A 23,602-nucleotide genomic window follows, 5' to 3' on the forward strand; every position below is an offset into this window, starting at 1 on the left:
TGAAAAAGTATGCATCCATGCTGCTGGTTGACATATACTACTGCCGTTCTCATCTCTTTCAATAAAGATCACAGTATTTTGGATGATATAAGACATTTTCTTGGTGCTAGGGACAGTAGGCACATTCAACACATTCAAGCATTAGGTGTGTCTATGGGGTAGACCATAAAGAATGTGAAGGTTTGTCAAGCTGTCGAGCAGACAGTTATGGATGAATACGTGGCAGTCCAGTGCATGGGTATAAGTTGTTTTAATTGGATTATTAGTAATGTTAGAAGGCAAAGTTGGTTTTGTGACATACTGTACAATGTTGAGAGTGTGGGTGAGGTTGAGGAGGGTATCACTTGTGTGTTTTTGAGCTTGTTTGTCTGGGTGGATAAGGTCATCCAAGGTGGTGGTATGAGCATGTTGGATATATGAGGTGGCAATGAGGTCTGATAATTCATCAAATAAGTCCTTGTTCTTTGAGGTTGTTAGCTAATACTCAACAGTTATTAAGATAATAGCGCTCTATACGTTTTTTCTTTTCATCTACATTTAACATAAATATATAAACATAATGTAAATATTATTAAAAATAAAAATATGTTTACTAAGTATAATAAACATGTTACTTTTCATTATACTTTATGATATGGAAATCTCCACCCCAACTGTGGTGTCTCCCTCAGGGTAACATACAAACGTTTATTTAGCCTGAACAAAATGGTAACAATATTTTATAATAAATATATGTGTAAATTAATTGTATACATTTTTTAAATGTAGAGCAACAGATAAAATGCAACAACATTATTAATTTACTGTTGAATTCAATCTTTAATTAATTTAAATATATTAAATTAAATAAAAAATATTTTGCTGATATTCAAACAAAACAATTCCCGCCTAAGGTTAATAAAAATGTTTCATTATCCATTATTAATTGTTACACATGATGTATGGAAATAGTCAAAATTAATTTCATTATATTTATTAAACATTGATGTTAGATTTATTGTTATATTCTAACCTGCTTATTAAACTATTTTATCATTGATGAATGCATCTGAATCATTGTTAGATACTTTCTTAACATTACATTATATTTATTTGTATTTTTAAATATTTTAAGTTAATTTTACATAATTTCCTATGGGGTTGTATTTCAGTATCTACCTCTGTTACTTCCTATGAGAGGGTGTTGCAGCACCAGTGGTTGGTCATGTGTGCTGATGGACATACTCTAGTGAGGAGCTGGAGTAAGTCCCTATTGTTTTAAGATCCTTTTTGGCAATATTAGTAGTTTTAGTAATGCTGTTTGTGAATAGCAATGGGCTTACTCTTATTTGGATAGGTGCACATTCCTTCCTAAACCCCTTCCGAATGCTCGCAAAACCCTCCCTAATCCTCCGTAATCCCTTCCCCTTTAGTCATACGTATTCCTCCTTTTTCTGCGACTCCTTGTGTCCTCCCATATTTAACACTAAAACGTATTCTTAAATGTGCTGAGACTCTGCAGTCGGGGTGGAGATCTCTGCACAGAAAAAAATCGGCGAGGTAGCAACGGAATCTCTGCACCAACGTTTGTGAATAGTATGCTGTAGTATGTTACTAGTACTACTGCAGTACCACTAAATGAACAAGAACATGGACTATGTGAATTAGCCCCTCTGTAAATAGTTTTTTTAATAATGCAGGGCAACAAGGCTCTCCTCAATTTTTAGAAATCAAATTGAAGAAATAATCACAGCCATATATACGTTAACACATGCTCACATTTTCTCAAGGACAGTTTGCCCATTTGATTAACAATAAGCCAATATACAAAATGAAAATGCAACGATTCTTACCATGCTAAACATGAATTTGAAAGCTAGATACTATTTAGGCACAATTGATTTGAAAATATTATGTGAATTAGTAGGTCACACAATGGGGTTTATTATGGATTTTTCTGAGTGTGTTTAAACAATGATGATTTGACTCAGATGTTAAAAGGGGACATATGTATGCAAACACTTTTACACCGTAGTAATGTCTTATTGAGAGTTACAATTTTTTTTTTAAAGTAAGCTTTTCTTCCAGGCTTGTAGTCATTTGCTGGCCCTCTGTCCCCAAGTTGACCGTTGCCATGGATACAATGACGCAGGGTCATTGACTTCCATCCCTGGTCGCAAGTGAAGTCCCAAGCCACAACGTCCTTTGAGCTTATTAGCTGTTGCCAAGGCCCAGACTCTTGCTATCCATTTATAGCTCCTATGAAAACCCCAAAAGCTTTCACCTGATCCCCACATAACACAGCAGTCGTAGTGGAATTTCTAGTGCAACTCTGCAAGCTCTGCACCTCCACAAAAGTTGCAGAGGATGATTAGGACTTGTGTGATCTCAGCCTTTTTCTGGGTCAGTGGACATATCTAAATGTCAGGTGTTTGTTTATCTGGGCTATATGTTTGCCTCAGCTCTTCAAATTTTACCTCCACCTGAATCCTCTGTTATCTTGTTCCTTCACTTTCTGAAGCAGCCTAGCATTGTTTAATTTCAGAAACAACAAGGTAATATTGTCTTACTTTTCTCTGTGTAAATTGCAAAAGCAAAAGAACCCTTGACTGACATTAAATGAAGGTCTTCATGTAGCAAATTGGGCGGTGACCCGCTTTCACCGTGATCAGAACTAATGTAAACTTACAGGTGTTTAAAAAGTCTTGCATAACTGGAGACGAAAATATGCTTAATCTCATGAGGCTATACAAATAAATGCCCAATAAGAGATTTTTCATGGATCAAGTGATGTTGCGTGTTTGGATCAGTCCGTCACTGCTCTCTTAATAGTCTTATCTATTGAATGGTCCTTCAATATATAAAAGTCTACAAGGTACATTACTGCTTTTTGGGTTTTCATCAAGACATGTCCGAATGAACCTGCAGACCAATAAAAACCTAATTTGACTCCTGGGAAGATATAATTATTTACCTGTAGGTTGCTATTACTAGGGGCTGTGCCTTTACTGCTAAGGAAAAAAATATGTTGTGGGATATTGAGGGCATCTATGGTGCTCTGATCAGACAGGAATCTTAGCTTGATTGGACTGTATCTTTCTCGGGGTAGTGGAGAGGAGGAAGGTAAGTTAGATATCTGTCTCTTTGTTGCATATATACAGCAACGCCTGCTACTGGGATTGGGTGGTAAGGCAGGGAGGGCGGGGGGAAGGGGAATAAAATAACACAAAAAAAGCCAGAAAAAAAGCACTCATCTGGCTGGGGCCGGCCGCCGCCTCTCCTCCATCCTTTTCATCTTCTTCCTGTCCTGTCCTGCAGGAAGCACCCCGGCTCCCAGACACCCCTATGCGAATTACAATTCTGTTGTCACCATGACAGTAGCATTGTGATTGGTCTGAGCACCGTGGTTCAGCGATCAGATAGGGACTGAGAAGCTGTGAATGTCCCCACCAGGCCATGTATTATAAAGTGTAAAGTGTGCATAACTGTTTGACTGGCCCAAGATGGCTGGCCAAACTGTCATGCACACTTAGAGATTGCCAGCACTCCTCCCCCTGCTCTGGCCATCCCCGCCCACATGAAACTGAGCCACTGCAGTAGGGATAATAAAATGATAATAACGTAGTGTTATTATCATTTTTCATTTTTCCTGTTGAACAGTGGGATGATGGTCATCCGGCTTAGGGGAGGAGCTGCAGCTGCATATATATTAATACATTTACATCAGATATTATTCGATTACTTCATATGATGCTTGTTTAGCACATTATTTTGTTAACCACTGCTGCTTGCTTAATCGACTTTTCTGTAGTCTTAGCTTTTAGAGTTAAATATTAAATGCACAGTCCTGTATTTTTCTTTAGTGGTGCCATTTATTGCTTAAGTCACTACCTTGGCTCAGAGTGGGAGGTTAAACAGAAATATTTGATATGATAAAGGAAATCACTGCAGTCGTAGGAATACATTTCTGTACAAAATGTAGCAGGAACCAGCCGAAGTGATGGGGAATTGTGGAATAGTTACTGTAAAATAGGTGTGGTTAGGGGAAAATTAAAGAGAGATTTAGGTAGGGATATGCTAATACAAAACACATACATACAACTACAAAGATGTAGCGTGTTTTGCACAGCACAAATTATTAATGGAGACATTAGAACATCTTTGAGCACCTTTCACCACAGACGAGAAAGGCAGGGGGAGGAAGAAACTGAAAGACTGACTAAGCATTTCAGAAGGAGGGAAGTTTTACGACTCTGTCAGGGAGATGGCCACTTAATGCTGTCCCTCCATACAATGTCCTCTCGTTGTGGCATTTAGCAGAGTCATTCTGGTTGCTTGGTATAATGCAGCAGCAGATTCCAGCACATGAAGTTCTGCTGCCCACTCTGGTATACAGCAGTGCTCCTGAAGGCCTCCGTTAATACCGGTATACTCTGCTTATTCATGAGCGCCGACATGAAGAAAATGGCACCCATCACTTGGTGTCTGATAGGGGATATCTGTTTGACCACACGTAGATCTCTTCGAAGTCAGATCTCTGCCAGGAATTGTAATGCTGTCTGGGATCTCTCTCCTCAATGTGATCCCTTACTCAGACACTTCCTTCTGAGTGGCTCATCCTTGATCTGTTGCAACAAGCTCTAGCACACTGCCTACAACACCAGCCTACCTGACTCCAATATGGCCACCTGGGAATTCTCGATAAAAAGTACTTCAACAAAACAAGCACAACTAACATGTGTGTTTCTTAGGGCCTCTCTCCTCATTGTGGCCCCTTTTATTCTGACACCAGTGTGGAGCCTTTTCTGGCTCCTGTGCAACTGCCTCTAGGGCACTGCTTATAACTCCGTTTGGCCTGTCTCCAATATGACTGCTCCTGGAGACACTGTGAGAAAAACAGCAATGCAGTGTTTTTCCTCAAACGAAATGAAAACTTGCCCCTCCCCCCTATCTTCATTTGTACTACCACGCCTTACTGTAGGCTGCTGTGCCTATATCAGGTTTGTGCAACTTTACAACAGTGCTGGCATCAGAACCTCACCAAAACAAGCCCAACCAACTTTAAATACCTGTCCAATCCCACCAGCTCAACATAGCAATGACATTGAGATCCGATCCCCATCCCAGTCTATCGCTCTTCTTAGACTATCAAATGAGGTCTTCGTTTACCTCTAAGAGCGCAGTTTGCTTTGCAAGGCTGTGGACAACAACATGATAACCATCTTTACCCTAGCAATGGCTGTTTAGGTCAGGCCTATAATCTACCAACCAGTATCAGCCACCAACATGACAGCGATTAAAGAGAAGGAGCTAGGTTTGAGTGTATGACAGGAGGAATTGGCGCTCTAGCAAGTGCGATTGGAAGTCAAAATTACAAGGGTTAAATGGTGCAAACAGGTCAGGGGAACAAACCCAGACAGAAACAGCCCCTGAAAAGGGCAGAGGTACAAGTCCCCTACCCAAACAAATGTAACCAAGGTCCTGTGCACACCCAAAGGGTAGTAGGTTCTCATGTGACAACCAACAGTTCAGGTAAAGTTCATGTGTTAGCGAAAATGAGACTCGAGATCCAATGATTTCTGAAGAAAGATTTATAGTTCAATCTTGATCAGTACATTCGTCAATAAAAGCCGACACGTGTTTCGTCACATCGTGTGAAGATATGACTCTTCAGGGCTGCGATTTCTCTCTGTAGAAATGTAGGGGCGTGGTATGTGCGGGTGTATCCAATAAATAGAAAGGAGTAGAGAACGGGTCGGGTTGGGCAATGATACTCTTCCAGGGAAACTGTGAACGGGTGTGGACGGGTGTGTTTACCACTAATTAAAAAAAAAAATAGAAATGTTACGAGGGTGGATAATGTTTTTATTATTGGTAAAAAATGTATATTAGGGAATAAAATTAATACGTATACATTATTTAAATTATGTAATGAACTGTATTCATTGTATTGCATATTAAATATTGCTAATTGAGTAATTCATTACATTTGTAATATTTGTGATTGTAATTTAATAGTTTTATTAATTTATCATTATTGCCTAACTTTTTGAAATGTGGTGTGTATTGGGGCAATACATGGGTCGACATTTTTTAAAGTAGCTAAACAATTTTTAAATAAAAAGCAAAATAATTTTATTAATTTTCATTTATGTTTGTGTGTTTTGTAGACAGGCTGGCAGTACATTCTTTATTATGATTTAATAACTGAAATCAAATCTACAATTAATATATGTTGTTTAATGGTTAAACATGTTTTTAATATTTTTTAATTTTTATAGATTTAGATTTTTGTAGGTTTTTGCAAGAAGTTAGGATATTGGTTGAGGGGGTGGAAGCTCCACTCAGGCATAAAGTACAACACCTTTCAGAGTTGAACCACAAAAGTCACTAAATTAACCTGTACTAAACCCTCTGGTAGTCTAGTACTAAAGCAGTAAGGCTTAACCTAGAGGCAAAGTGTAAAGTATTTATGAAGTACACAAACAGTAATAAAGTCAAAACCCAACACAAGTAAAATCACAAGCCAATTTTGAAAAATAGAGTATTTTTCATAAATAAAATGACATTATAACCACAAAAATAGAATCAGTAGAACCAGAGATACGCAATTTTAAGATTTTAGGTAGCTACCTCTCGTGGTCATCCGGTTGTGCTAGACCTGCTTGACTGGGAGAAAGTCATACAAAAGTTACCTTCACAAGGTTTTGCATGAAGAGTTTGGTTCACACTGGATGAGGCCGAAGGAGCAGGGAAATCATTGAAGATGGTCATTGCTCTGGCGTGAAGAGCAGGCCTTGCAGCACGGCTGTCATTGCTGTAGTACCTAGAGCCCTTCAAGCTTCACATACGGTTGTTACAGGAGCTTCACATTCGCAGTCACCAGTGTGAAGTGCAAATCTCGCATTACCGGTTGTCACTGGCAGTAACTGTTGCCCAAAAAGTCAGGTTCACCAGAGCTTTGTATTGGTGGCTGTTGCACACACCAGAGTCTCTGCATGAACAAGCCAGTTTGCAGTTGGTAAGGGCCCATAACTTCAGGATTTCAAATTTCTTCTTAGGAGGAGTTCAGCTGATGCCAGCCAAGGGTCCGCGATTTTTGGAAGGCACCACTTGGGGATCCGAAATTCTTTCAAGCTGAGGCCAGCACGGACCAGGTAGGTACTGTTGCTGGTCTAGGCAGGTCCAGAGCAGTATGTCACTAGGGCAGTTGCCGGGAGAACTCTGGAGCTTGCTGTTTCCCTGTAACTCGGGCTGGTCAGCCAACTAGCCCTTGGAGTCACTCAAGTTAGCCTTGGATGAAGGGAGCAGATCCAGTCTTCCTTCTCAGAGAGTAGTAAGGCAGTCCTCAATCAGCAGGGCAGTCCTCTGTTGGCAGGGGAGTCCTTCTTCTGTAATGTCCACAGATTTAGGAGTGACGATGAGTGGCTCTGGAGGTCCAATGTTTATACTCTTCCCCTGTTAAACTCCAAGAAGTTTTGGGTGACAAAAGACATGGCAGGCCTGATGTCAATTTCCTTTGTGTGTGCATGAGGCAGAGTCATTTGAAGTGCAATTGGAGCTTGGTACAGCTCCTCCCATTAATTCTGCCAGGATGGCCCATCCTGTCCACTCCTAAGACCTCTTTGTTTCACTGTCTGGAAGGAATACACAAACCCCAACAGCAGTCATGTGACCCAGGGCACTTGCCGAAGGCATAAATGCTTAGGACGAAAAATTCCAACTTTCTGAAAGTTGCATTTTCAAAATGTGACTTAAAAGTGGACTTTATCATTTTAGAGGATTTTAAATTACAATTTATTTGAGTGTAAACAGTATTTTTCTGTCAGCTCCCAATCCAAAATGTTCTACAGACTTTTGGAGATTTTCATTGCCAGGACATGTAAACCTTAAGCACAACTGTCTTACTTTTTAAATACATTGCATCCTGCTCTATGAGCCGTTAGGGCCTACTTTAGGGGTGAATTTTAAGTACTAAAAAGGAAAGTTTAGGCATGGTAAATATTTATGTTTAAACAACTAAATGGAGATGTTCAGTCAATAATGAGGGAACATGAAATGCTGGATGCTGCTACAGTGTAGGGACCCAATACAGGAAAGAAAGTTTGCCCATCACCTTGCTAGAGGAAAGAGTCCATCGGCCCACCCTTACTGGCGGAGAATCGTCATATGGAGCTCAAGGAGAACTAGGTCTAGGCCCACAGCTCTGAGCTGCTAGGCCCTGCTGGGTACCTGTCCCCATGCTCCTGTGCCATCTCACCAAGGTAGATGTTCAAACCAAGTGGACTCAAGTGAAGTGCAGTGCTAAAGTGTGTGAAAGAAGTTAAAAATGGCTACTTGGCAAAAAATATGTTTATTCAGGATTGTCCAAGTGTCATAATTAAAACAGCCTGATAGTACAAGAACTATACTGACTATCTCCTGGCTAGAGCTAATGTGGTCGACATGTTTCAGCCGTAATGGTCAAGTGACCCGGCTTTCTTCAGGACCTCGATTTAAACAGCGGCTACTGCAGGAAAAAACACTGTTGGTGCACAAACGTGTGATTAAAGAATAGATAAAGGAAAGTCTGTGGCAGTTGCCACCCTACCAGACACGTAGTGTACGTGTATGTAGGTAAGAGCTACCTCTTCTTTCCTAGAAGATACAAACAAAAAAAGGGGTCAAACTTAGAATGGGATTCCTACACCTTGCAGCGTAAGCAATCCATCAATTGATCATGACATGCTATTATGCCCTCCCTCGGTAGCACCCAAATCGTGGTTCAATATTAGATGAAACATTGATAGTTTTATATAAGGTTTACATTTACCCAGCTTTGTGTGGGAGAAAGACCTCACCTCACCCGGCTGATTGCTCGGAGGAGGAAGCCCCGCTCTGGTAATAAGCAAAGTAAGACAGGAAAGTTACATCTAGATACTGCCCTGTCTCTATTCTTCACAACAAAATTATCATTAAAAGCTGTGATCATGACTAAAAAACACTCAGCCCCTAATGGCATCAAGATGCAGGAGAGGTGATGCAGGTTTTGATGAATACTCAGCTCAAAAACAACTGCCAAGTTGGTGCGCAGTGGAGGGGAGTAGTTGTTAATCTACCCTCGTGGTGTAACACAAAAGAGGTGAAGCTACCCCATGTGATAACACAAACACCCACATGGGGGTGTATTATAATAAATCAGTTCCCCACTAGTTCCCCTGAAAGAGCCAGAGGTTAAGTTAGAAAAAGCAGGGTTGAGTTATCCCTAAACTCAGTACTAACAAGGTTAGCAGAGTACCCCCCTCCTCCCTACCTGTCCGTCGGTGCTCCAGGCCAGACTGCGAGCAATCTGGGAGGTGACGGCAGGGGGAGGGAGGGGCGCTAATGTAGTCGCTCTAATTAGTTGATCAATCGGTGGACAGGGAACAGGTGTTGTGCATTTCGCCCTGAACGAGTAAACGGATGCACTGCGCATGCGCGTGTTACAGGCGTGATCACTCGCGCATGCGCGTTGCGACGGATCAGCGCAATGCGCATCCTACAGGGCATCCACACTAGCAAGACGCTCCTTCACAGCGCGTGCGCATTAGGATCGCGCCACCCACTGCATGGGAGCAATGCTGTATACCTCCAAGGCTCGGAGGTGTCAGCGCGAGTGAGTGGCAGCGACAGCACAAGTCGCGAGCGCCGATGTTTGTCATGTGAATGCTATTGTTATATTAGGGTGGCTAGCCAAGAGCTCAGATGGCAGGGAAGACTAGTTGGAACTCATAGGACAAGTTTCTGCAGTCTCTTAACAAAAAAGAATGAGAGACAAAGATAAGGATGAAACACCTTTGGTGATAGGAGTGTAGTGTTCAAGCAGTGTAATGATAACATGCCCATACAGTAGTTATATACAAACTACTGTGGAAACCTCAATGGAGGTATAAGCATTACTCACATGCTCAGAAGAAGGACTCAGTATAATCCTGGTACCTATAGTAAACAACTCATAAGTGATGTAAGGATACTGAGTGTGTCTACAATAAAGTGAATGGGAGGAGCAAAGCAAGGAAAATGAATACTTCTCCCATACAACTATGACCCCCGGTAACACACTTTCAGGTAGCATAGTGCAGGGTCCTCAATAGTTGCGGATAGGGGAAAGGATGTCTACAGTATGTCTCGGAAAATCTACCAATGACAGTGTCAGATTGATACCCATGGTACAAGGTCGTTAAGACCATCTGTATCCGTCTTCAATCTGAAAATCCATCTCTGTTCCTTAATGAATAAGTAGCGAGAGATATCTGATATGTGATGGGGGATGAAAGGTCGTTCCAACACACACCACCTCAATTCGTCAGCCTTGTGATGTTTAGAGATGAAGTGATCAGTGAGACAGGTGGATTGCTTCTTGCACTGTATGGTACTCTTGTGTTCACTGATCCGAACCTTCACCTTGCGTGTGGTATGGCCAATGTATTTTAAGGAGCAAGGACACGTGATCATATAGATCACGCAATCAGAGTTGCAGTTAGTATGGTTTTGGAGTATCCACGGGCGATTTGTACCTATATCCACCGATACCGTCTTACTAGTCTGTGGGCACACACTGCACAAGCCACACGGGTAATGCCCTCGTACTGGGGGTAATGACCACAAAGTATTGGTATCATTCGCTCGTTGTGTCAATGGTCGTGTGTGAACTAGACTGTCCCACAGACTAGGGCCTTTCTTGAATGCAAAAAGGGGGGTTGGAATATGCTCAGACGCTACATTAAGGATTGGCCAATGTTTACGCACCGTTTTCTGTACTTGGTTGGATAATGTGCAGAAGGTCGTAACAAAGGTAAGCCTGTCAATCTGGGGTTTGGGATTGCCACCATCTAGTAGGGCATCTCGATCGTTGTTTGAGGCCCTTTTCCAGGCCTGACGTACGAGACGTTTAGGGTAATTACTGGCCCGCAATTGGACAGCCAGTTCACTGGCATGTTTGTTGAAAAGATCTTTGGTCGAGCAATTCCTTTGAATCCGCAAAAATTGGCCCACAGGGAGATTCTCCCTGAGGGCTCTAGGGTGGTATTTTGCTGGTTGAACCAGCAAAATACCTTTCTTAAATTTACCATCGAATATAGTCAACATCGTCTATCTTTTCTTGACATCTCCATCTTTCCTCAGGATGGTAAACTGCAGTGTGAATAGTTTAAAAAACCGATGTCCAGGAACTCACTACTATCTTTCGATAGTCACCACCCTAGAGCCCTCAGGGAGAATCTCCCTGTGGGCCAATTTTTGCGGATTCGAAGGAATTGCTCGACCAAAGATCTTTTCAACAAACATGCCAGTGAACTGGCTGTCCAATTGCGGGCCCGTAATTACCCTAAACGTCTCGTACGTCAGGCCTGGAAAAGGGCCTCAAACAACGATCGAGATGCCCTACTAGATGGTGGCAATCCCAAACCCCAGAATGACAGGCTTACCTTTGTTACGACCTTCTGCACATTATCCAACCAAGTACAGAAAACGGTGCGTAAACATTGACCAATCCTTAATGTAGCGTCTGAGCATATTCCAACCCCCCTTTTTGCATTCAAGAAAGGCCCTAGTCTGCGGGACAGTCTAGTTCACACACGACCATTGACACAACGAGCGAATGATACCAATACTTTGTGGTAATTACCCCCAGTACGAGGGCATTACCCGTGTGGCTCGTGCAGTGTGTGCCCACAGACTAGTAAGACGGTATCGGTGGATATAGGTACAAATCGCCCGTGGATACTCCAAAACCATACTAACTGCAACTCTGATTGCGTGATCTATATGATCACATGTCCTTGCTCCTTAAAATACATTGGCCATACCACACGCAAGGTGAAGGTTCGGATCAGTGAACACAAGAGTACCATACGGTGCAAGAAGCAATCCACCTGTCTCACTGATCACTTCATCTCTAAACATCACAAGGCTGACGAATTGAGGTGGTGTGTGTTGGAACGACCTTTCATCCCCCATCACATATCAGATATCTCTCGCTACTTATTCATTAAGGAACAGAGATGGATTTTCAGATTGAAGACGGATACAGATGGTCTTAACGACCTTGTACCATGGGTATCAATCTGACACTGTCATTGGTAGATTTTCCGAGACATACTGTAGACATCCTTTCCCCTATCCGCAACTATTGAGGACCCTGCACTATGCTACCTGAAAGTGTGTTACCGGGGGTCGTAGTTGTATGGGAGAAGTATTCATTTTCCTTGCTTTGCTCCTCCCATTCACTTTATTGTAGACACACTCAGTACCCTTACATCACTTATGAGTTGTTTACTATAGGTACCAGGATTATACTGAGTCCTTCTTCTGAGCATGTGAGTAATCCTTATACCTCCATTGAGGTTTCCACAGTAGTTTGTATATAACTACCGTATGGGCATGTTATCATTACACTGCTTGAACACTACACTCCTATCACCAAAGGTGTTTCATCCTTATCTTTGTCTCTCATTCTTTTTTGTTAAGAGACTGCAGAAACTTGTCCTATGAGTTCCAACTAGTCTTCCCTGCCATTTGAGCTCTTGGCTAGCCACCCTAATATAACAATAGCATTCACATGACAAACATCGGCGCTCGCGACTTGTGCTGTCGCTGCCACTCACTCGCGCTGACACCTCCGAGCCTTGGAGGTATACAGCATTGCTCCCATGCAGTGGGTGGCGCGATCCTAATGCGCACGCACTGTGAAGGAGCGTCTTGCTAGTGTGGATGCCCTGTAGGATGCGCATTGCGCTGATCCGTCGCAACGCGCATGCGCGAGTGATCGCGCCTGTAACACGCGCATGCGCAGTGCATCCGTTTACTCGTTCAGGGCGAAATGCACAACACCTGTTCCCTGTCCACCGATTGATCAACTAATTAGAGCGACTACATAAGCGCCCCTCCCTCCCCCTGCCGTCACCTCCCAGATTGCTCGCAGTCTGGCCTGGAGCACCGACGGACAGGTAGGGAGGAGGGGGGTACTCTGCTAACCTTGTTAGTACTGAGTTTAGGGATAACTCAACCCTGCTTTTTCTAACCTAACCTCTGGCTCTTTCAGGGGCACTAGTGGGGAACTGATTTATTATAATACACCCCCATGTGGGTGTTTGTGTTATCACATGGGGTAGCTTCACCTCTTTTGTGTTACACCACGAGGGTAGATTAACAACTACTCCCCTCCACTGCGCACCAACTTGGCAGTTGTTTTTAAGCTGAGTATTCATCAAAACCTGCACCACCTCTCCTGCATCTTGATGCCATTAGGGGCTGAGTGTTTTTTAGTCATGATCACAGTTTTTAATGGTAATTTTGTTGTGAAGAATAGAGACAGGGCAGTATCTAGATGTAACTTTCCTATCTTACTTTGCTTATTACCAGAGCGGGGCTTCCTCCTCCGAGCAATCAGCCGGGTGAGGTGAGGTCTTTCTTCCACACAAAGCTGGGTAAGTGTAAACCTTATATAAAACTATCAAAGTTTCATCTAATATTGAACCACGATTTGGGTGCTACCGAGGGAGGGCATAATAGCATGTCATGATCAATTGATGGATTCCTTACGCTGCAAGGTGTAGGAATCCCATTCTAAGTTTGACCCCTTTTTTTGTTTGTATCTTCTAGGAAAGAAGAGGTAGCTCTTACCTACATACACGTACACTACGTGTCTGGTAGGGTGGCAACTGCCACAGACTTTCCTTTATCTATTCTTTAATCACAGGTTTGTGCACCAACAGTGTTTTTTCCTGCAGTAGCCGCTGTTTAAATCGAGGTCCTGAAGAAAGCCGGGTCACTTGACCATTACGGCTGAAACATGTCGACCACATTAGCTCTAGCCAGGAGATAGTCAGTATAGTTCTTGTACTATCAGGCTGTTTTAATTATGACACTTGGACAATCCTGAATAAACATATTTTTTGCCAAGTAGCCATTTTTAACTTCTTTCACACACTTTAGCACTGCACTTCACTTGAGTCCACTTGGTTTGAACATCTACCTTGGTGAGATGGCACAGGAGCATGGGGACAGGTACCCAGCAGGGCCTAGCAGCTCAGAGCTGTGGGCCTAGACCTAGTTCTCCTTGAGCTCCATATGACGATTCTCCGCCAGTAAGGGTGGGCCGATGGACTCTTTCCTCTAGCCAGGTGATGGGCAAACTTTCTTTCCTGTATTGGGTCCCTACACTGTAGCAGCATCCAGCATTTCATGTTCCCTCATTATTGACTGAACATCTCCATTTAGTTGTTTATACTGTGATTGGGGAGCGGAGGTGGTATCAGTCATTAAACAATTCCCCTCAGACCCTTCCATACGTCATTATTCTTTAAATATTTATGTTTCCCAGGTTGAAATGGCAGTTTAAAACTGCCCTACAGGCTGCAGTGGCAGCCCTGAGACATGTTGTAAAAGGCTGCAACTTCAGTGGAGGGCGCAACGAGTGCTGTAGGCTCACTAATAGCATTTATTTTACAGGTCCTGAGCACTTGGAGTAATACTTACTAGGGACTTACTAGTAAATTAAACCTGGCAAATTGGTGTAGACAATTTTACAATATTTAAAAAGAGAGGGCACAAGCACTTTAGCACTGGTTGGCAATAGTAAATTGTACAGAGTACTAAAACCAACAAAAACAAATCCAGCAAAAAAGTAGAGGTGAAGGCAAAAGGTTTTCAAAGCCCATGCAAAGGATGCCAGGTCTATCAGTTTTAGTTGAATTAATGACATAATTGTAATGGTATTTATATCATGTTTATGTAGCATATCTGAATCCCCCTTGAGTAGCATGGGCCTGTGATTCCTGGACAGAAATCCTTCAACTAGGCACCAGGGATTTTGGTGGGAGGTTACCCTGATTTAAGAACCTAGATTCTCCAGTGGCCATATTATTTTTTAACTTTCCCTGGAGGCACCTCTAATCCATCTCACTAACACTTCCCACAGGAAAGGGAAAAGGACCGTTAGAAACCAAAGAATATGGCAGTCACCATTCTTTCATCTTTGGTCCATGTGTGGGGACCATATTATATAGCAAGAGAAGCATCAATGGAAAGGAAAAGTCTCTCCTTTCCAATTGTGCCTCTGTCATTGGATTACTGATAGGAGATTGTGGCTAGGCCTATGATCCAGGAATAGGAATCTTTATGCTAAGCACCAGGGATATTTGTATTTGGGGGACACCCTCCTGGCTTTCGGGCTAAGCCTCCTGGGGTCCTTTTTCCTTTTCTGGGGGACCATATTTGACCCTGGCTGCCCTGGAATGCTACTGCCCTTAAGGGAGGGAAAATTAATTCTTGAAACCAGGGAAGATGGTGTCAACATTGTTTTGCCTGCACAGAGGCCCTAGATGCAGCAGAGACAGAGCATTTGGCAAGGGAGGCACGATTGGAATGGGCTTCCTCGCATAACATTCCTTTTTGGATAATATGACCAGGCTTGTGATTAACAAGCAATAATCTTTCCACTAAGTATCAGGGATATTTTTTGTTTGGTGGACTGTCCATCACAACATAGAATCTGATACCTTGGGGGGTGGAGGGGCAGATATTTTGTGGACCTTTTCCCTTGCTGGTGGGATGGATGCCCCTGTTGCCTGATCCATGTCCCAGGGAAGGGAAAAAGTGTCCTAGACACCAGGCCATTCTTGTTCATTTTAGCTGTGCTCAGGGGTATAACACTGCCCCCTGGTCAAACCATTCATAAGGACAAGAACTATTGGCAAGGGGAGAGCCTTGTGGAATCACAGGCCAATCATCAATTACTGAATCTTGTGGTTCCGTAGTTCGAGGGTCCGTGGTTCGTAGATTCTGAACCCGTGCAATAAAGGTCGTCGGATATAGACGATTTTGGTATCAGCAGACCGCAAATCACGAGTGTGGTGTGTACGAGTGTTTTTGTCATATTCGATCAATGAGAACACTAGGTATTCAGGGATTTCGTTTGAACCCTCCGGTTCCATTTTGTGTACGGCAGCCATTTTGTGTGGTTGCCCTCACATAGGCCGATGACTACGGCCAAATGAGTCCTTGGGACACGTACACCTTAGACTTCTGCGTGACCTGTCCGAACTGACTCTCTTGCCCGAGGCTGACCTCGCTGAGCCAGTTCCTTGTTAAGCAGCTGGTCAGATAAAGAGCAGGACATTGCTGAGTTTATGGTACACTGCACCCACCCTTCTATCTTGCTTCTCATCTGTTTCTGTTCCTTCCTTTATGGCTTAATCACTGATTTGGGTTGAGGTTTTATGATGGGTTTGTCCAGCCTGATCGAACAGGAATATTGGAATGTGCTTGGTCATTTCTGGTGGGCTGGACAACGGAAAGTGGGATTGTCGTCATGCGCTACTTTTGAAATGTTATGTTTCTATTGGTCAGTTTGTACGTCATTGATGCTAGCCTGGAATGTGATTTTTGGCATAAAAGGCCATGCTCCGCTCATTGAATTTGTGCAGTCTCTAGCGAACCACCCGTGTTGTGCTTCGTAGACCTCTGTTCCTGGTTGCAGCCAATAAACTTGGTCTTTGATGCATCAAGAAGTGTCCCGTGTCTCTGTTTGCCGAGGCAGGGGAATCCGAAGACATCGGGCGTTATCCCTGGCGCCGCTGGGTTCTAAAAGCTGGTTCTTCAATCTGAACAATACACCAGGCCACTAGTCAAATATGTGTTGTGAGTGCCAATTGTGGCATGAGAGCCACATGTAAGGGTGTCAAACTAATCATGAAACGTTTATTTCCCTCTAAAGACTGATCTGGTTTACATCCCACCCTTGTTAGGACCCCATGAATTGGAAAAAGGGCAATAGACACCAGGGTCATTTAGCCCGCACAAGGTAGCGTATTTCCACTCCCCGAGTAGGTAAGAAAACAGGAGATGCACCATTTGAATAGGCAAGCCTATCCATAAGCAATAATTGTTTTTCTGTGCTAATTATATTTCATTAATTTTGTTTTTACTGACTCGGGAAAATGGGTACACATTCTGAAACTTTGTAGTATTTCTGGAAATCAGTGCTAAGGAATTAAAGGTTGACCTGCACACTGGCACCATATTAGTTAGAGCTCACTTTGAGACAAAGGATTGAAGAGGTAGTCACAGCTTAGCGTTGACTTATTATACTTATTATAGGAAACACATGTGAAGGTAGAAAGCAGGGGTCAAGGTAGGAATGACACACAGATAAATATCCCCAACTCCACTCTCACAGGTGATAATCCAAGTCTACACCTCTCAATCCATGTATTCAGATCAACCCATAATTAGCAGTTGTGCACTATTAAAATTCCAGACAACACAAAAAAAGATGTTCCCCAGCCTGATGAAGCATGCAGTGCTTTGTAAGGGATGATCTCCCTTCCTATATATATCTTACTCTGCATTGCAAAGAAAAGAAAACAACACATATTAATGAAATAGACACATTTATTGTGTTGGATTTTCTGCATATGTGTTCTAAGTCTTTCATGACATGCCTTGAGGAATGTTACCATTCAATCTTCTCACACATATGCTGCCTCAAATGATGTGCAACATGTGGAGGTGTGCTTTTTGTAGGAAGAGGACAGGTTTGAAATTGTATTCAAGTGCAGAAAAAGTGTTGCTGTTATGTATGTATGTGTGTCTGCAGTATTTTGGACTATGGGGTCGATTATGATTGCAGTGATTCCGCATCCTCCGGGCCGGTGGAAGCCACCGCCGGCCCGAAGGATGCAGAATCACTGCTGCAGACCTTCAAAACACCCACCGCCTGATTATGATGGCGGTGGGATCAGCGGCGGACGGCAGGTCCGTCCGCCGCTGATCCATGGGGTATTGGCCGCAATTTGGTGGCGGTGTCTGCAAGACACCGCCCGCAAAATTACAATGGGTTTGGAAACATGCTTTTCCGCAGCGGATTTACCGCCATGGAAAAGCATGTGGACAATAGCTTCAGGGGGGCCCTTGCGGGTCACCAGGGTGTCGGGGGTGGGGGGTGCACATGGCGGGTAAAAGGGGCTTAAAGCAGCACCCGCCAAAATTTTAAATATACAGGATGTGACCGCCAGGGTGGCGGTCGCATCCTAATTTGCACGGAGGGACCTCCGCTGCCCCTGCGAACGGTCCCTCCACCTCGGGGGTGTCAGACGGACGCTGGTCCATACGCCATCCTAATAGGCCCCTTAGTTGCCTACCTTCCTCAGACATTTCTGAAAACTATACACGCAGATGAGTCTATGGGGGTGTGGCTCACGTGAATCCACTACTTTTCTTTACTTAGAAAGGCGTGCAAAGATCATACCATTTCAGAGTTGAACAAAAGATGTAAATGTCATAGGACCTCATTTAGAGTTTGGTGCATGGGATATTCCATCACAAACATGACTGATATCCCGTCTACCATATCACAAATGCATTATATCCTAGTAATAGTGCAGATAAAATATCCATCACTGTTGTCGTGGAGTAACCCATCCGCCAAACTCAAAATGTAACTCATAGTTTTTTCTTAAAATGGAGGACGATTTATGTTTTTGTTGGGCCACATTGTAGCAGCTGTTCCTTCTAGATGCATTATTCTTTAATCTCTGATTTTCATGTAGCCCAACTGCTGTGTTGTGAGACGGTAAGGCGCGAGCAAATGAGCGATTCATTATGTGCTTCAGCCTAGCCATGCTGTGAATAATATTGCCATGGAAGAATGCATAAACACAGGCCTTAGATTACAGAATTAGGAATCCCGGAAAGGAGTTTAATTTCTCTGATTGATATTATTTTTATTCTGAACCAAATAATGGAATTCAGTTTTCATATAGTGTTTATAGTGTTCTATTCAGTCGATGTCCATGCGAGAACAAATTTTATGCACTGTTTTTTCCTTTAATCATCATTAGTTTCCTGCATGAATTAAAGGCAATTCATGTGCTAAAATATTGCTTGTATTCCGCTTTGTTAATTAATTCAGTGCATGGCAGGGTGCACATGGTTACTCCGATGCTGTGACAAGCATTCATGTTGCCTAGCAACTCATCTTCCAGTGCTTCAAGGTGTTAAGCACCTGCACACTGCTATAAAATAAAGGTTACAAGTCTTCACATTGCCATTAGGACCGGGTGAGTAGTTATTTAAAAGATGGCCAATACACATTATTAGTTATCCTGAAGATAAAACATCCTAACCAACAGTACAACGACGGGTTTCAATTTTATTTTTATATAAAAAACATTTACAACTTGTTGGATAAATCCAATGTTTGGTTCAGGTGTTCAGTTAAGATTACCTTATACACCATTGAAATTTGCAAACTAAATTGCATTACGAGAAAAAGTAAATCTACTGCATAAATTAACTTTTCCAGGGCGTATTCAAACAAAACATAAAGAACCACACAATTTTGCATTGCTAGAATGGCTGTCTACCCTATTTAATATGAATATCCTTTGTCTGTACTGTTTTAGGGGTATTTAAAAAGGTTTGTTTTTTGTTAGTCTTTTTATGAAAAATTGATTTCTGTTCTTCTTTAAATTATGCCATGCTAATTAGGGCTGGCCATACCTCCAGGATTATAGCTGGCCATACCTCCCGGATCGATTATATACTCTTAAATCATAGGCTTTGGGCTTACTTGCTTGACATGGAGGTCTTACCAACCACTGACAGTGATCATAATCAACTAGCTTTGACTTTGTCCTCCCCTTGGAGGAGTTTGACGCTAAATCAACCCCCCCACTCATGGAAGTCAACGCATGAGGTGTGCCCTTCAAACTGTGGAAGGCAGCTCAAATGGAGAACAATTGCTATGGACGAAGGGAAGTTGACTTTAGCAAATTCTATAATGACCACTGCGAAAGCGAGGCTTGTCTCCTTGAGCCCTAGTAAACTGGATGTCCCGTTTCTTTTTGAAGAGACAACTAAAGCTTTGGGAGAATTGTTCACTATCGATCCAGCAGGTGGGAGATTAAAGAAAAGAAGTGCTCCTAAAGGTGGTGCAAGTTGGTTCTCTCCTGCCTGTCGCTCTGCAAAATGTGAACTCATCAGAGCAGTGAAATCCAAGAACACCAACCTTATAAAACTCGCTAGGAAAAGCTACCGGAAGGCATTAACCACGGCCAGGCTTGAGCATGAAACCCAATTTTGGACTGACCTAAAGGCGGCTAGCTCTAGGAAAGATTCAGAGGGTTTTTGGGACCTGTTGAGACTGAAGAACAAACCCGAAGACTCCCTAATGACATGCAACATAACTAGGGAGGTGTGGTTTGCTCACTTTTTCCAGCTCTACTCCCTAATTGAGGGTTCCACAGCCAGCCCAATGGTCCAACTGCCCAGCGAACATTTGCACATCGAAAGCTCAGATCACAGCGAGGCCGATCTCTTTTATACCAAAGAAGTAGAGGGGGCGATCAAGTGCCTGGTCCCGAACAAGGCCGCGGGACCCGACGGAATTCCAGGTGACCTACTTAGGGTCAATATAGTAGAGTGGAGTTGTCTTATTGCCTCACTTTTGAATGCTGCTTTAATGGGCAGGCGCCTCTCGGACTCATGGAAGGGAGCGGAGGTCGTCCCAATTTTCAAAAAAGGGAGCCAGGACGACCCTGTAAATTATCGCCCAATCAGTCTGCTAGACTCCACACAGAAGATAGCGGGTAAGGTAGTCCTAGGGAGGATTCTGCAGTGGATTGAGGAAGAAAAGATACTCTCGGACTATCAGGCTGGGTTCAGATCGGGCACTGGAACAATCGTACAGACGGGACCAGGGTTCGATTCCCGGCGCGGCAGGTTTCTGTACCAGGGTCAGCGGACTCGATAATTCTCTCGCCTCGGTGCCCACTCTGATCAGCGATCACACTCGGCAACTCTGGGCATTAGCTTGCCTCATCTTCACTAACGGCCCCACCAGACCGCCGGGGATGCCTGGTCTCACCCTGGAGATACCCATTAAGGGGACCATCTCTCAGGGAAGCCAGGAAGGGTTTCGCAGCGGTCGAAGCGCCTTGGGACCCTACGGGTAAGTAGTGCGCTATATAAATGCCTATACATACCTTTATAGACTTACGGACTGCCTTTGACCTAGTCCCACGGGAACAACTGTGGCACGTTCTGGACGCAATGGGTATTCCCCCGTACCTACTTAACCTGCTCATAAAATTACATGAGGACAATTTTGCGCAGATCAGGTGAGGAGATCAGGGTCAAAAAACATCTTGTATTCCTGTGAATAGGGGAGTCCGCCAGGGTTGTGTGCTAGCCCCCACTCTATTCTGTTTATACGTTAATGGAGTGGTGGAGCATCTTCTCAAACATCCATCTGACGCACCCCCCCTGGCTGGTAGAAAAATCCCTACTCTCCTATTCGCAGACGACACCCTTCTGATCTCAAAAACGCCAGCAGGTCTGCAAAGCCTACTCACTAGCTTCAAGGACTTTTGTGATGCTAGGGGTCTTGCAATTAATGTAGGTAAAACCAAGTTCCTGGTCTGGTCCCCAGAGGAAAACTGTCATTCCCCCATCTCTGGACTCTGTTCAACTTGAGAGGGTAAAAGAGTTCGACTATTTGGGCATTCGTCTTTGCGACTCAATGAGCTGGAAACCCCACCTACAAAAGGCATTGTTGGTTCACAAGAAGGTGGTAGGGGCACTTTTGAAAGAACAACGGGCCTCTTCGCTTAACCCATTGGCCCTGTACTGGACATCTACAGGGCAAGGGGGGTGAGCACAGCCCTTTATGGGTCCGAATTATGGGGCGTTCAGAACGTAGACCTTTTGACCAGATCGGAAAACAAATTCCATAAAGACCTCATGGGCTTGCCGTATAGTACTCAAACAATAATGGAGCTCAGAGTATAGTATACCTGCTCTCCCAATTTTGCTAGACACAGGCACTCGCCCAATAGGGGATCAGGCGAGGTTGCGCCCCCTCCTCCTCTGGTCACGAATTTGTAGGGTACCAGAATTGTCTAGCTATGCTGAAGGTTTAAAGGAACTGCTTCTAACATCTGGTTGGCATAAAATCCGATGGCTAAAGGAAGTCAAGTGTCTTCTCACTGAACTGGGCCTCGAGGATGCATGGATAAACAGAACTGCCCCGCCAAAGCAGATGTTAAAGAAGCTTTATTGGTCATGGGTGATGGACACCAGAAATTGCAACTCCAAGTACTGTAGAACCACTGTTGAATTTCTGATGATTAAGGATGTCCCTTATTGTGAACCATATCTGGACTTGATTACTAAATCTTGGGATAGGGCGCTATATTTTAAATTTAGGTTGGAGTTACTACCAGTGGAGAAATTGATTGCCAGCTGGAAGGCATTTTCAAAATCAACACCATTCTGCCCCTTCTGTGTTAATAGGCCAGAGTCAGTCCCCCACCTACTTTTTGAGTGCCCAGCCTACATAGCCCCGCGCCGCATCTGGCTGAAGCCTTTGTGTAGGAGCCTCGGCACTAGATCCCACCTTGAGGCTCTACGCATCTTAAGATCCGATCCCCGCCCCCTGTTTGCTTGTTGCCTTGCCAAATTTTTGGGCTGGGCATGGCGGACCCGATCTTTGAGGCTACTAACCATGCCCTAAAAATTCTCCCCCCTACTCTCTACTAATGCCCAAATCACTTTTCTGTAAATAGTGGATTGAAATATTTTATTATTGTATTGAGTCTTTTATCTTACTGTTTTATTGTAATGTAATGCTTTTTAAGATATGTGCAATATATCGAAATGAAGCTTGTTTTCATTCATTCAATTAAAGCTGCAGATAACATTTTGAATCCATGTGAATGTGTCAAATATATTTGTAAATTGTTGTTTTGCAGAAAAAAAGATGTGCATGAATTTCAAGGGCTGCCTTTGCTCACATGAGTATGACATAGATGTACGACTGTCGTCAGTCTCCCCTTGTAATGGCCTGGTGGTACTAGATTGCTGCTGGGTAATGATTTGCCCTTTGTGGACTTCCCCTGACCTTGACTTTCTGTGTTTTATTTGTGGGATCTTTAGTTATTCGTCTACTTTTGGTGCCGACCCTCTAGGAAGGCTGAATCCCAACTTTTTGTTTATTTTTATTTTTTGCCATTTTTATCGTTTTATGAACCTACCAGAGATACAAAAGGGGAGCGAAAGACTCTTGAAGGATGAGGTGTCCTGGATCAGATTTTATATGGCCGAATATATATTGATGATGCTAGATTGAGATAACATACCTTCTGAATGAGAATATGTTTTTGTGGGGCAGGTTAGTCCATAAAATGAAATGCAATCAATGAATCAATCAATTAGGAGTTTGTTAAAGCGCGACTACTCACCCGTAATGGTCTCAAGGTGCTAGGGGTGGGGTGGGTGGGGGGGGGGGGTGCAGGTTCCATTCCATCAAGGAGGGGGTCTGTCGAAGAGCCAGGTTTTGAGGTTTCTTTGCGTAGATGGGGAGCGATTTTGTCTGTCTGAGGTGGAGCGGAGGGGCGTTCCATGCTTTGGCCGCGAGGAAGGAGAAGGAGCGGCCTCCTGATCTGGTCTTTCTGGTGCGGGGGACCACGGCGTAGGAAAGCTGGGCTGATCGTAGGGTCCTTTGGGGTGCGTGGAATTTGAGTCGGCTGTTCAGGTATGCTGGTCCGGTGCCGTGGAGGGCCTTGTGGTAATGCAAGACTTGCATTTATGCACAACTACATGT

This window comes from Lissotriton vulgaris, chromosome 8, assembly GCF_964263255.1.
Source record: "Lissotriton vulgaris chromosome 8, aLisVul1.2, whole genome shotgun sequence".
Classification (NCBI taxonomy): domain Eukaryota; kingdom Metazoa; phylum Chordata; class Amphibia; order Caudata; family Salamandridae; genus Lissotriton; species Lissotriton vulgaris.